Source organism: Talpa occidentalis, unplaced genomic scaffold (genome assembly GCF_014898055.3).
Source record: "Talpa occidentalis isolate TD23 unplaced genomic scaffold, MPIMG_talOcc4v2.1 talOcc4.11, whole genome shotgun sequence".
NCBI classification, from domain to species: domain Eukaryota; kingdom Metazoa; phylum Chordata; class Mammalia; order Eulipotyphla; family Talpidae; genus Talpa; species Talpa occidentalis.
Window position 1 is genome coordinate 97489513 of NW_023601104.1, and position 14473 is coordinate 97503985.

General features: G+C 50.5%; 1 pseudogene; it reads right to left on the minus strand.

The window, feature by feature from the left end:
- Positions 1-1358: 1358 nt before the first annotated feature.
- Positions 1359-1923, minus strand: LOC119239421 (cytochrome c oxidase assembly protein COX16 homolog, mitochondrial-like; annotated as a pseudogene).
- Between the last annotated feature and the right edge of the window lie 12550 nt (positions 1924-14473).

Consider the following 14473-nt stretch of genomic DNA (forward strand, 5'->3'; position numbering starts at 1 on the left):
AAGTGGGAGAGACAGCCTCACTGTGGGTGCCCCCATGGAGAGGGGTGATCCTGCCACAGCAGTGACTTGGGTGAAGGGAGGTGCTGAGAAAGGGCTGGATTTATAGGTTATTTTGAAGGTAAAACCCACAGGCTTAGCTGATGGAAGTGTGATGGCAACCATTTGCCACCCGACCCACGGCGTGAGGGCTGGTCTCCCAGAAGAGACAGGCAGAGGGAGATGCTGGCTCTCCCCCGGGACCTTCGGGTCCCCACTTGGGGACTTGAAAAAGATTTTACATTCAGAAAACACAACAGACCTCAAAAAACATAAAGGACAGACTGTTGCAGGCCATCCCCAATATGAAATGAGGTGGCCTGACTGAGGGGCCTCCCCCGCGCTTAAAAGGGCCTCCACCGCAGGGACACACAAAGGGCAATAAAGGGTTTATTACAGAAAGAACGAAGACATGAATGACTCAGGGAGAAAGAGAGGGAGACAAATTGGTGACTGCATCCTACCAGTTCTGCTGATCTGAAACCCCAATAGCACGTTGAGAGCCAGCGAAAAACAAGGGACCCCCTCAAGGCCCACATGCCTGGTTATACCCCAAGCCTGGCTGCTTAGCTCCACCCTCACCTCCTCCCTGCGGAGGTGATGACATTATGGGGTTTGTTGTCCTTGGTGTCTTGGATCTCCTTGGTCTGGGGTGGGGGTGGGGGACATAAAACCCATTTGTGGAGTTTGTTCAGGACGTCCTTTCTCCCAGCAGAACCGAATTTTAAAAAAAAAAAAAAGGTATTCGTGTATTTTTAAGTTGGGAGGTAAGTAGGTTTGGGGGCTTGTTTTGCTGTGAGGCTTGATGACTTACATGTGTGTGTTTGTATTTTCTTTGTTCATTGTCACATAATGACACTTTTCTGGCCTGGGGACTCTATTTCCTGACAAAGCCAGTGCGCGCTGAGCACGGGCAGCCAGAGAGACCAACCCGTGAGGGGGCGTGAGAGTCACGGCCTCCGGAAGGTGGGTGATGCAAGTGATGGAGGACAAGAAGAGAAAACTGGAAAGGAGAGACAAGGTCAAGAACCAAACTCACGCAAGGAGGTGGGGCAGAAGGGCTGAGCGCAATCCGTTAGCCCAGTTATAGAAACCAAGACCCTCAGGCAACAATGCCCAATAAGGAGGCGCAACACCCAGAAACTATCAGATGCTCTAGGGAGTGTCAGGGGCACACACCATCCACCCACAAAGATGAGCCCCTCCCTGAAGATGATAAAACCTAACGCAGCCCTCACAACGGGGCAGCACTCCGTCTGCCCACCTGTGCCTATGCAGGTGCCTCTCTCTCTCTCTTTTTTTTTTTAGTAGTCAAATTTTTGTTGAGTGGTATAAAATACATGTAGTCAACATTGTTACTTTTATCTGCAAATGAAAGAGTTGGACAGTATAAAGGCTGGACTTAGCTTTTCATCAAGATTATGTCATCGACTCTCACATTCAGGCTTCTGCAGGTCTGGAAATTTTTGTCCATAGGAATATGTAGTGGAAATTCCAGTTAACATTTTTATTTAAAGTTCAAAGAATCAGCAAAGTCAAGTTGTCTTTGTCTTAAGGATGTCTGGATTTCGTCCTTGGAGGAGGTCAGAGTCTTCCCAGGGCCTAGGTCCTCAAATATTCTTCCAGTCATCAAAAGCAGAGTCCTTTATTTTCTCATACTGTTTCCAATGATACTTTATTCAGTTTCAGTTTTTTTTTTCTAATTCAGGATCAGTTTTAATCTTCACAGCATCATAACAGATTTGAGAAAACTCCCAAAGACCAAAAGAACCTCCAACAATCAGTAACAACATGGGGACTCTGTAGCGAAGGGTCTTGTTCTTGCGCAAGGCGCGCCTCACCGCGTGTGCAAACATGTCTGACTTCTTCCACCCGCCAGGTCGACAGTTAAACAGACCCAGCACGGCCTCGGGAGTCTGAGCTGCTCAAGCACCCTCTCGGATAAGCATCTGTCTCTCTCTCTTTTTTTTAAGATTTATTTATTTATGCACACAAGAATGGGGTTGCAGGCCAGTGGTGTGAGGGTGGGGGTGGTGAGAGGATTCAACAGAGACAGAGTGGGGAATAGAACAGGCAGACTGAAATACACTGCTGAGGGGAGCAGCAGGTGAGACAGGAGAGGTCCACTGTGCCATGTGGGTAGCTCCCTGGCCAGGAATCGAACTCATGCTGCAGTGGTTGCGTATTGCTTCATAGGTTGCATCTTAACCCCTTGCGCACAAGGGAGGCCCCTGTTCAGTAGATTTTCTTTTGCATTTTTAAAAATTTTAAGTCATGCACATTATTATTTATTCAGATAAGTAAATAAAATGAAAGGTGAAACAACAGTAACAGCACCTCCTTAATGGTGCTGGGGCTGGGGTTACCCAGTATGGTGGGTCAGGCCAGATATCTCAGAAAGTTCCTCTGGCTGCCCTGGAGCTGCGAAGAAGAGACTGAGGGTGGAGCCACTTGGAAGATTCTGGGTGTGTGACGAGGACCCAGGGCACAGCATGCATTCCAAGGACACATCTGAGGTGGAACAGCCAAAGCTCTCTAAACCACTGTTGTTCATTCAACAAACATTTACTAAGTCTAGGCTTGCACGGTGGGAGGTCACGAGGTGAGTCAGTCCCGGCTCTGTCACCCTCTGACTCTGAACCTTTAGGCTGCCTGACTCCTCATCTGTGAAAGGCTTTGCTGATGTTACCTGCATTTGGACTTTTTTTTTTTGCTTTTTACTAGAAAATGCTCAAAGATACAGAAAAGTAGAACAGTATGAACACCCAAATGCCACCCCTAGATTTACCAATTTTTAACATTTTGTCATATTTGCTTCATTTAGTTGTCATTGCTACTGAATCATTTGAAGTGCAGATAGTATCAGATACCACCTGGATCATTATGCTAAAAAATAACAGGGCATTTGCCCTTATAGCAACCAGGCCACCATCACATCTAAGGAACAGTAACTCTTCTATCATTGAAGCCTCATCCATGTCCAGATTTGCCTAAAGTTCTCCAACATGATCACTTTTATCAAACCAGGGTTCTGGCAGGGTCAGCACGCTGGCTCGAGGGTGAAATTAATTGACGATCATAGAACCAAAGAGCATTAGGGATGAGGCTTAATTTCCTGTGGCCCAGGACCCATGGGGCTGCAGAGACCCTACACACTGGGGATGATAAGAATGGCAGGAGACCCAGACCTGAGGTGCAGAAGGCCCGTGTGCAGGGGGCTGGATCCCCTGACTGAGACTCGGCAGAAGGAAGCTCAGGGAAGTCGTCACTGCCTAGGGCATGACATGCTCAGAAGTAGCTCCAGGCGGGGAGGGGACAATGAAGCTGCAGGCTGCCCCTACCTGGGGTTCCTGGCTGCTGCTGGTTTTGCATTTGGTAGAGGGTCCCCGGAAGGCTTTGCCCTGGTGGAGCCATGGAGCAGAAGGCCAGGGCCAGTTTGGTTATCAGGCACCAGGGACCTGAGTGTCGCCCCAAGGCCTTGTTCCAAGCTCCAGGTGTTGTAGAGCAGCCCTGATACAAAACGGGGTGCCTGACTGTGGGTCCTCACCCGCAAGCTTAAAAGGACTTATCCATGCTCCACTGAAGGCACACGCGAAAGGTTCATAAAAGGTTTATTCACAAGGGAAGGGCAAATGAGGAAATGTACAGCTCAGGGAGAAAAGTGGGAGACAAAGTTTTAAATGACTCCTGCCCTATCCGCCGATCTGGAATCCCAAAATGGCGCTCTGAGAGCTGGCCGCGAGCCAGGAGCCGTGAAGCCAGGAGGCGAGCGAAAGCGAGCCCCCCCACAAGGCCCACGTGTTTGGTTTTTTTATCCAACCTGGCTACTTAACTCCACCCTCAGGTCCCAGCCACCTTCCCTTTGGTGGTGATGGGATTTGTCTTTCCCAGTGTCTTGATGGCTTTAGTCTGAAGTGGGGGTGGGGTCCACAAAGCCTGTATGGGATTAGCTCAGGACATCCTTTCCCCCTAACACAGGGATGTCCAGCTCTCTGGCCTCCATTCCAATTGCTTAGTGCTCTCCCCTCTCCCCCTGCTGCGAGGATCTGTATAGGAGGGTGTTGTCAGCGTCATCCATCGCCGTGTCTGCATCACTCCCCTATGTGACACTCAAGTTGGCATTCCCTGGGCCACATTTTGCTGCTTCTCCCAGGTTATCTAAGCCTGCTCTGCAAACTTGAAAAGGGAGGCTACTGAAGCCCAAGTCTGGTCCTCACCCTCCACAGTGATGGAGTCAGAGTGGAGCACATGACCCCATTATGGGCCAGTCAGAGGGTCAGCTCCAGGCCTTAGGCTGAAATCACTGGTGAAGAGGCATTCTTTTCATGTGAGGACAAGCTGGAGTTGCTGCCTGCAACCTCATCTCCATTCCAGGAATGAAAAGCTGGAATACGAAAACACCAGGGCCTCCCTGGTGGCACAGTGGGTTGAGCTCAGCGCTGTGAAGCTTTCTGACAACTCTGCAGCACGGGTTCAATTCCCAGCCGGCCAGGGAGATACCCACATGGCACGGCAGACCTCTCCTGTTATGGGTCTGCTACTCCTAAGCAGCCTGTTCGACCACTGTTTTGTCACCTATAGCTCTAAATCCTAAACAAGGTCAAAATGGCCTGGTCAGTTAGGTACAGGAGCCCAATCCTTCAAAGTGCCCTTCAAATCAAACAAGAGTAGAAAGCTGGATCATGCTGGGAAGGCTGTGCATGTTGAGGTATGACTGGGAATGCCCAGGGGGCTGAGGACCAATGTATGACAAGGGACCCCAGAAGCTGATCAGTGGAATGCTTTGTTGATAAGATTAAAACCAAGACTGGGGATTAGGATGAGATCTCAATGACAACACCGAGTCATCAAGTAGATAAGAGAAGCCTGGAGGGCAGACTCACAATCCCTGATCTTCCATACCCTTCCCCTTTCCTTAATCTACTTCCCCTTAATCTCTTTTGCTCCTCCCCCTTACAGCCAATGCTGTATGTCAATAAAAAGGCCAGGATCTTCACAGCTGCATTGTAGAGCCTGCTCTGTGACTCCCGTTTCTTTCCTTTTTTTTTTTTTTAAAGATTTATTTATTTATTTGTTTGTTTATTTATTTATTTATTTATACAAGCACTGGGTACAGTCAGAAGTGTGGGAGGGTGAGAGAATTCACCAGAGCCAGAGTGGGGAACAGAACAGGCAGACTGACGAAGTACATTGCTGAGGGGAGCAGCGGGCGCAGCAGGATTGGTCTGCGCGCCATGCGGGACCCTTGCCCAGCGGCCAGGGAACGAGCCGGCACTGCAAAGCTTCAGGCAGCTTCGCAGCCCAGCGCTCAAGTGCTGCGCCACTGGGGAGGCCCAGACTCCCGTTTCTTTATCAGTGTGGTGTTGCCTGACGCAACATCCTGTCTTGCCCGCTGTTCCCCTCAGCGGTGCTTTCAGTCCATCTGCCTGTTCTGCTCCCCACTCTGTCTTTGATGAATCCTCTTACCATCCCACGACTCGGGCCTGTACCCCAGTTCTTGGATAAAAATAAATAAATCTTTTAGGGTCTCCCCGATGGCACAGGCAGTTGAGCACAGCACTGTGAGGCTGTCCACAGCCTCTGCAGCATGGGTTCAATCCTGGCCAGCTGGCAAGAACCCCACATGGCGCGGCAGACCCCTCCTGTCTCACCTGCTGCTCCCCTCAGCAGCGTATTTCATCAGTCTGCCTGTTCTGCTCCCTGCTCTGTCTCTTGTGAATCCTCTCACCCTCCCGCACATCTGGCCTGTACCCCGGTTCTTCTATTCATGAATAAATAAATCTTAAAAAATAAATAAATAATTTTTTTTTTTTTAAAAAAAGAAAACACCAATTTGGAGGAAAGCAGAGCAAAGAGATGGAGAGAGGGGGTTTCTGACACATTGCTTAAACACTGTGCTTAAATGAAAGCCAATATACTATAATAAACATACTGTCAAGTTTTCTGGGGTTTCCCCCGGCCTCTCCGGGTCAAGGAAGCAAGAGAGCAAAGCCACCTCCCTAGAATGAGAGTGTGAGCAGGCTCCATCCTAACCCTATGCAGGAATTCACTGCCTGAAAGTCAGTCTTTCACACCCACTGATGAGCAGGGCTCCAAAGAAGACTGAACAATGGACACCAGCCTCTGCATCCCCCGCTGCACTCTTTTTTATTTATTTATTTATTTATTTATTTATTTATTTATTTATTTATACAAGCACTGGGTACAGTCAGAAGTGCGGGAGGGTGAGAGAATTCACCAGAGCCAGAGCGGGGAGCAGAGCAGGTAGAAGGACCGAAGTACAGTGCTGAGGGGAGCAGCAGGCGGCAGGAGAGGTCTGCGCGCCATGTGGGACCCTCCTCTGGTGGCCGGGGAGCAGCTGGGGATCGAACCGGCACTGCAGAGGCTGTGGGCAGCTTCGCAACCCAGCGCTCAACCACTGCGCCACCGGGGAGGTCCCCCTGCTGCACTCTTTAGGAAGAAACAGATTATTTTTTTTATGCATACAAGAGCTGTGGTACAGGCCACAGGTGGGGGGGTGAGAGGATTCACCAGAGACAGAGTGGGGAGCAGAGCAGGCAGACTGACTGAAATACACTGCTGAGGAGAGCAGCGGGCGAGACAGGAGAGGTCTGCTGCGCCATGTGGGTAGCTCCCTGGCTGGCCGGGGATTGAACTCGTGCTGCAGAGGCTGCGGACAGCTTCACAGTGCTGTGTCTTAACCCCTTGCACCACCAGGGAAGACCTAGAAATGAACATATTAAGTCCTGCACTGCTTTCCTCCAGCATCAGCATATTTTGAGGTCGGGATGAGCAGCCCCTCCTATCAAGAGTAAGTACATTCCTAATGCCAATGACTCACTGTTCCTACCTATATAAGCTACAATCAACCTTGCTTGTTGGAACAGCTCTCACGGAGCACACTCTGTCAGGCTGCTCTCAGGGTTCATATCCACATTTGGATTATCTAGTAAACTATCTCTCATTGAGACTTTATCTCCAGGTGAGGGCAGTTAATCTTTTATTTATGCCAGCTAGAGTCAGTCATGACCTGGAAGGCAGAGCCTGAGGCAAAGGACTACTTTCCACTAGGTTCCCAGAGAGCGCAACCCAGAGGAGGAGTGAGGGGCAGGGGAGAGAAAAAAAGCCACTGTCCTGTGAGGATGCTCCATCTTGCAGGACCTTCCTCACAAAGGCAACATAAACTTCATCTCATTGAAGGGAAAGGAGTGAGAATTCATCTACTTCTCCCATTTCCCTGTGATCGGAAGTGTGGCCAGAGGCCAGGAGTCAGTCCTCTCCAGACGTGGTTTGGTACGAGGCTAGCGGCTTTGGTCAGGCACTGGTGGACTGACAAGATGGTGGACTTCCACGTCCTACACAACGGTCCTGTTATAGGGCAACCCCGATACAAAACGGGGTGCCTGACTGTGGGTCCTCACCCATGCGCTTTAAGGGACTTATCAATGCTCCACTGCAGACACACGCGAAAGGTTCATAAAAGGTTTATTCACAAGGGAAGGGGAAATGAGGAAATGTACAGCTCAGGGAGAAAAGTGGGAGAGAAAGTGTTATTTTATTTTTATTTAAACATTTATTTATTTATTTATTTATACATGCACTGGGTACAGTCAGAAGCGCGGGAGGGTGAGAGAATTCACCAGAGCCAGAGCGGGGAGCAGAGCAGGCAGAGGGACCGAAGGACACTGCTGAGGGGAGCAGCGGGCGGCAGGAGAGGTCTGCGCACCATGTGGGAGCCTCGCCCGGTGGCCGGGGAGCAGCGGGGATCGAACTGGCGCTGCAGAGGCTACGGGCAGCTTTGCAACCCAGCGCTCAACCGCTGCGCCACCGGGGAGGCCCCGGGAGACAAAGCTTTAGATGCGTCCTACCCGATCCGCCGATCAGGAATCCCAAATGGCGCCCTGAGAGCTGGCCGCCAGCCAGGAGCCGTGAAGCCAGGAGGTGAGCGACAGAGAGAGAGAGCGACCCCAAGGCCCACGTGACTGGTTTTTATACCAAACCTGGCTGCTTAACTCCACCCTCAGGTCCCAGCCACCTTCCCTTTGGTGGTGACGTCATTTGTCTTTCCCAATGTCCTGACGGCTTTGGTCTGGCGTGGGGGTGGCGTCCACAAGGCCTGCCCGGGATTAGCTCAGGACAGCCTCTCCCCCAACGGTCCTACCTGCTCCGACTCAGCGAGGTGGTTACGCGGGGAGACAGGGTCCACGTGGGCTGGCTTGGCGGTGCCACGGTTATTTTTCTCTTAGTAGAATGTGCCTCCTCAAGGCCTCTATGATGTCGTTTTTGCAGTTAGTGCGGGGCCCTTGGGAAAGGTGTCACCCGAGCTCCCATTTCGGTGGCAAGTTTCTCCACGAGACAGAGACGGTAGTTATATTTAAAGAGCAGGTTTATTAGAAAAGGGATAGGACAGTAAAAGACACTTGCAGAGACACAAGTGGGCAGGAAGAGCTGCCCCCAAAGCAACAGGTTTGCTAAGAAAGGCCTGCATGGTCGCAGGCGGGCGGCCTTGACAGGTACAAGCAGGCAGGAAGCTGCTGCCCTGCAGAGGGACAGACTTGGTGAAAAGAGGCACCTGCATAGGCACAGGTGGGCAGACGGAGTGCTCCCCGTTGTGGGGTCAGTGTTAGGTTTTATCATCTTCAGGGAGGGGCTCATCCTTGTGGGTGGATGGTGTGTGCCCCTGACACTCCCTAGAGCATCTGATAGTTTCTGGGTGTTGTGCCTCCTGATCTGGGCGTTGTTGCCTGAGGGTCTTGGTTTCTATAACTGGGCTAACAGATTGCGCTCAGCCCTTCCACCCCACCTCCTTGCGTGAGTTTGGTTCTTGACCTTGTCTCTCCTTTCCTCCATCATCTAGACAACACCAGATTTTGGCAGAGTTTGCTGTTCAGAGCAGTGTGGGAACCGACTGGTTCCTCCCGCTACTACTTCCTGTGAGGTATTCATTAAGATATGAGAGCTGGGGGCCTCCCCGGTGGCACAGCGGTTGAGCACAGGGTTGCGAAGCTGCCCGCAGCCTCTGCAATGCCGGTTCGATCCCCAGCCACCGGGTGAGGGTCCCACATGGCGCGCAGACCTCTCCTGCCGCCCACTGCTCCCCTCAGCAGTGTCCTTCGGTCCTTCTGCCTGCTCTGCTCCCCGCTCTGGCTCTGGTGAATTCTCTCACCCTCCCGCGCTTCTGACTGTACCCAGTGCTTGTATAAACAAATAAATAAATCTTCAAAAAAAAAAAAGATATGAGAGCTGGGCCTTTTCTTAAAAACACAGGGGGCAGGGGAGACAAAAGAGAAAAGAAAAACAATATACAAAAGAAATTCATTCTTATGAAAGATTTGCCCAAAGAGGCATTAACTCCTCTACGGCCCCCACTTCCAAGTTGCACTGCTCGGGGAGTTAGTGACCTCTGGAAACAACGGAACCTAATCCTTGAGGGAAGGAGAGAATTAAACAGGTAACTTGCAAATCAGCAAGTGTTTTGGATAAAGAGAGCAGAATATTCTAGAAGGAGAACAGGAAAGGCCATGAAGAAATTTGGCAAATCCGAATGTAAGTCATGAGGAGGAGCAGAAGGCAGCCAGACAGAGGGCTGGAGATGCAGAAAAGCCACAGGAAGAGAAGGGCGTGTGGGAAGACTTGGGGCCAGAAAGAGCAGCATTTGGAGCCAGGTACGTGGTTGCTATAGGAACAACCTCCTTGCCATGACTGGACCACACCCCTGTGCTCTCAGTGGATTGGACTAGAGGCGAACATCTCACTGAGGCTGGACCAATCGGAGTCTCCACCCCTGGAGACTGGGGCGACTGGGGTAAAGAGTGATGAGCTTCTCCGGACAGGGCTGAACAAGTGGCGTGCAGACGCGGGAGATGCTGGGGGGCAGGGTCTCCATGGTGGGCGTCGGAGAGCAGGGAAAGACTCTTCTGCAGAGAGCATGTGTTAACCAGGTAGATGCAAGGGATAAGGAAGCGAGAGCCTGGCTCCTCCTGTTCTTCCCAGAGGAGACTGCTCCCCTGACCTCTGGCTTCTTCTTGTGGAAATTGCATCCAGTGGGTTTTATCTTTTGCAGAGAAACACGCCCTCGTGCCAAGTGCTAGGGCTTTATAGATGCACAAACATGGCAGGATCTCTGCCCTGAAGAAGGTCATAAAGCAGGGAGAGATGGGCCTACCCAGTAAACATTAACTGTGGGCGATAAGTGGTATCGTAAAAGTTTGCTCAAGGCAGGGAGGCTGGGTAGAGACAAATGAAGATAACAGATGTAAAAGCATTTTGAAAAGAAAAACGTGGTGGTGTGTGCGCCCCCTGTAATCATACTGAGGAGATTCTGTTGCATCTCTACTTTCGATTTAGTCAGGAAGACAGCAGCTCTGCTCTCCAAATGGGGTTGTTTTCCGAGGCCGAGGCCGGCCTCTTATCTGGCCCTGGGTTCATTACCCAGGATGTCAGGCTCTCGGCCCCTCATCCGTGTTTGGCGTGTGGCTGGAGACACCCATTCCAGTCGTCTCCACCCTCGCTGCGCAGTGGAAATTTTCTGCTCTGCCCGCCCTTCCTGCATCAACCTCCCCTCGACTCCGGGACATCGAAGGGCTGCTGACTCGCTAAAATAAGATCTTGCGAGTGAATCACCCACGGAGAAGTTTGCTGATGGACACCCCAGCGCTCTTTAACCGCGGGTGGTGACATGCTGTCTGGACAAAAGGTGTGGCCGCTTCTCCCCAAACAATCTTCAAAACCATCCTGTCCAAGGACGCTTCCCATGTTCAAGTAGTTGATGAAGGAGCAGTGATGACTCCTTGAGAAACGCCTCCCCTCCGCCCTCATCCCAGGCAGGTACCTGTTTATTCCCAGCGGGGTTTTGATGGCAGCCATAACAGCCTGCGCGGGGCTCCGAAACAACTTGGTGTATAGGACCAAAGCGGCTTTGGTGTGAAGCTACCCTGGTTCAAATCCCAGCTCTACCGATGGCCAGCGGTGGGATCCTGGACAAACTCCTTAACTTCCCTGAACCTCAGTTTGCTCATCTTTTGAAGGAAGGAAAAGACACCAACAAGTGATAAGATGGAGTCTTTGCATGAATGGCCGCCCACTCTCAGGGCACACAATAGTATTGTTTGCTTTCTTTGAACTTTTACTTTTTGCACGACCTCTATTATTTTGCAGAATGCTTCCACAAATTACCAATAACAACAAGCGCTATCCAAGGGACCCACCCTCTTCGCAGCACTGTAGCTCAATCAATACTTCTACACGGGCCTCTCTGGTGGTACAAGGGGTTAAAGACAGCACTATGAAGCTATCGCCAGGCACTGCAGCACGAGTTTGATCCCCGGCCAGGGAGCTACCCACATGGCGCAGCAGACCTCTCCTGACTCGCCCGCTGCTCCCCTCAGCAGTGTATTTCAGTAGATCTGCCTGTTCTGCTCCCCACTCTCCCCCCAAGCCTCTGGCTTACACCCCAGTCCTTGTATGCATACATAAATCTTTGGGGAAAAAAAACACTTCTACAAAAGTGATTATAACATCAACGTGCTTTTCAGGATCTGCAACTTCTAAGACCACTTGAATTCCTGGGTCTCAGTCCCCGCAACTAGGTCAGAGTCCCCACCCTGCTGACTCAGGAGTCAGGTTTCTGTTTACCTGCTTGTGGTGGTGCCACCCTGTGGAAATGACTGAACAGTGCCCAACCCCAAGCCCCACTAGATTTGCAATTAAGGAATTCTTGACCAGTTTTTTATTTGGGTAGGGTTCTGTGCCACAATTATGGGGCATATGATAAGACCCTGTCATATTTTTACGCTATTTCAGACTTCCACTATTCAAATACACATAAAAATAATCACCCCACATTCCATTTACTTAAGTCTTTAAACTCCAGACTCAGGAGTTTATGTTAGATTCCCTATGCAGGACATTTTTAGGAAAACTATTATATTTGGGGATCAGAATAACAGCCTGTGGGTGTGCTTCTAGCACATGTCTTCCTGTGGGCTCAGTGTCTACGACAACAGTCAGAAGAGGATATTATGGGGTCGCGCCCATCTGATGACCAGGACTTGGAAGCCCGGAGATTTAAATCTTTGCCCGTTGTCTTGCTGTTAGCAGAACCAAGTAGGGCTCTCCTAGTCACTGAAACCAATGCTCACACAATATTCAGGTTAAATTTTCAGTTATTCATTTGTCATTTTTTTTTAAAAGATTTATTTATTTATGCATACAAGAGCTGGGGTACAGGCAAGAGGCGTGGGGGGTGTGAGGATTCACCAGAGACAGAGTTGGGTGCAGAACAGGCAGATTGACTGAAACACACTGCTGAGGGGAGCAGCGGGTGAGTCAGGAGAGGTCTGCTGCGCCGTGTGTGTTGCTCCCTGGCCGGGGATCAAACTCGTGCTGCAGTGGCTGCGGACAGCTTCACAGGTTGCATCTTAACCCCTTCTGCCACCAGGGCGGCCCTCAGTTGTCATTTTTAAATGTTTGTCTCCCACGCCTCCGTCCAACCCTCAGCCTGAGGAGGCAACCTGCCGGCTGCAAGTCAGACACTGGGTTTATTTGCCAGGATCCGCCAGCAGGGCAGGGCAGGCAGATGTTAAATCAATCGGCCCGAGGCTTCACTATCTTTAACAACAAAATTGAGGTGCACATGCATGTGCACACACAAGAGCGTGAGAAGACTGGCGACGTTGGACAGGGGTGCAGGCTGCAGTGATGTTCGGGTCCTGCGCTATGATTCTCTAAGATGCCAGGTTAGAGCTGAGGGGGGAGGAGCTAAGGGGAGGAGCTGAGGGTTAGAGCTGAGGGGAGCTGCTAAGAGAATACGGGACTCTGCAACCTCCCACGAGACTATGATTATTTCTATATGAAAAGGTTTTCTAGGGGCCTCTCTGATGGTGCAGGGGTTAAAGACAGCGCCATCAAGCTACCCCAGCCACTGCAGCATGAGTTCTATCCCTGGCCACCCTGGGAGAAACCCACATGGCGCAGCAGACCTCTCCTGTCTCACCCGCTGCTCCCCTCAGCAGTGTATTTCGTCAGTCTGCCTGTTCTGCTCCCCGCTCTCTCTGGTGAATTCTCTCACCACCCTGCACCTCTGGCCTATACCCCAGTTCTTGTATTCATAAATAAATAAATCTTTAAAAAAACAGAAAAGGCTTTCTACATTTAGGTGAATAAATGACAGAATCTTCAAAATATATTTTCACATGTTAGTGCTGAAATGATGGTCGCTTTTACAGAATCACAGGGGAAGTGCTTATGTCCTAATGTTGCCTGAAAAACATACAAGCAGGGCCTCCCTGGTGGCCGAAGGTTTAAGTCTCAGCGCTGTCACCGCTACAGCCTGAGTTCAATCCCCGGCCAGGAAGCTACCCCACATGGCGCGGCAGACCTCTCCAGTCTCGCCCCCTGCTCCCCTGGCAGTGTATTTCAGGTGATCCACCTGTTCTGCTCCCCACTGTCTCTGGTGGATCCCCTCTCTCTCTCTCACACACACACATATACCCTGCACCTCTGGCCTACACCCCAGCTCTGTGCAAAAATAAAAAAAAATTTAAAAAAGAAAAAACGTACAAGTGACTGGAGTGGACTCCTGGCATGATTACAACTGTGTCCCAAAAAGGACATTTTTTTTTTAATGTTTGATTTGATTGAATCTAGGCTGGGATGACCTAGAATGTGGTAGTAGTTGCAGGTGTACAACATAATGATCCTGTGTTTATATCACAGAGTGACACCCGCAATAAGTCTAGTTAACATCTGTCGCATGCATTGCTCACAGCTGAAGGAAAGGAAATGAACACCTTGAGGAAGAAGTGGAGGGAAATATTTCCAAAACTTAATGTGATGGATACCGAGTGGTGGGAGCACCTTTGTTCCTCCCCACTTTACTGTGTTTTATGAATTTTCAACAATGAATGTGATGTGCTTTTATAACCAGGAAAGAAGACACTTGACTAAAAGAAAAAAGTTAGTCTGGGTGACAAAATTGAAGAGCCGTGGCCACCACTCTGCTATGATATTGGTGTGGGGAAGTTGAGGTGCTCTTTTTTATGAAAAGGAATTCTACTAAAATAAACTATACAGGGCCTCCCCGGTGGCACAGCAGGGGTTGAGCGCAGCGCTATGAAGCTGTCTGCCACCTCTGCAGCGCGGGTTCCATTCCTGGCTGGCCGGGGAGCTACCCACATGGCGTGGCAGACCTCTCCTGTCTCCCTGCAGCTCCCCTCAGCAGCGTATTTCAGTAAGTCTGCCTGTTCTGCTCCCCACTCTGTCTCTGGTGAATCCTCTCACCCTCCGGTGCCTCTGGCCTATACCCCAGCTCTTATATAAATAAATCTTAAAAAATAATAAAATAGGGCCTCCCTGGTGGTGCAAGGGGTTAAGCACAGCACTATGAAGCAATACACAGCCTCTGCGGCATGAGTTCGATCCCCAGCTGGCCAGGGAG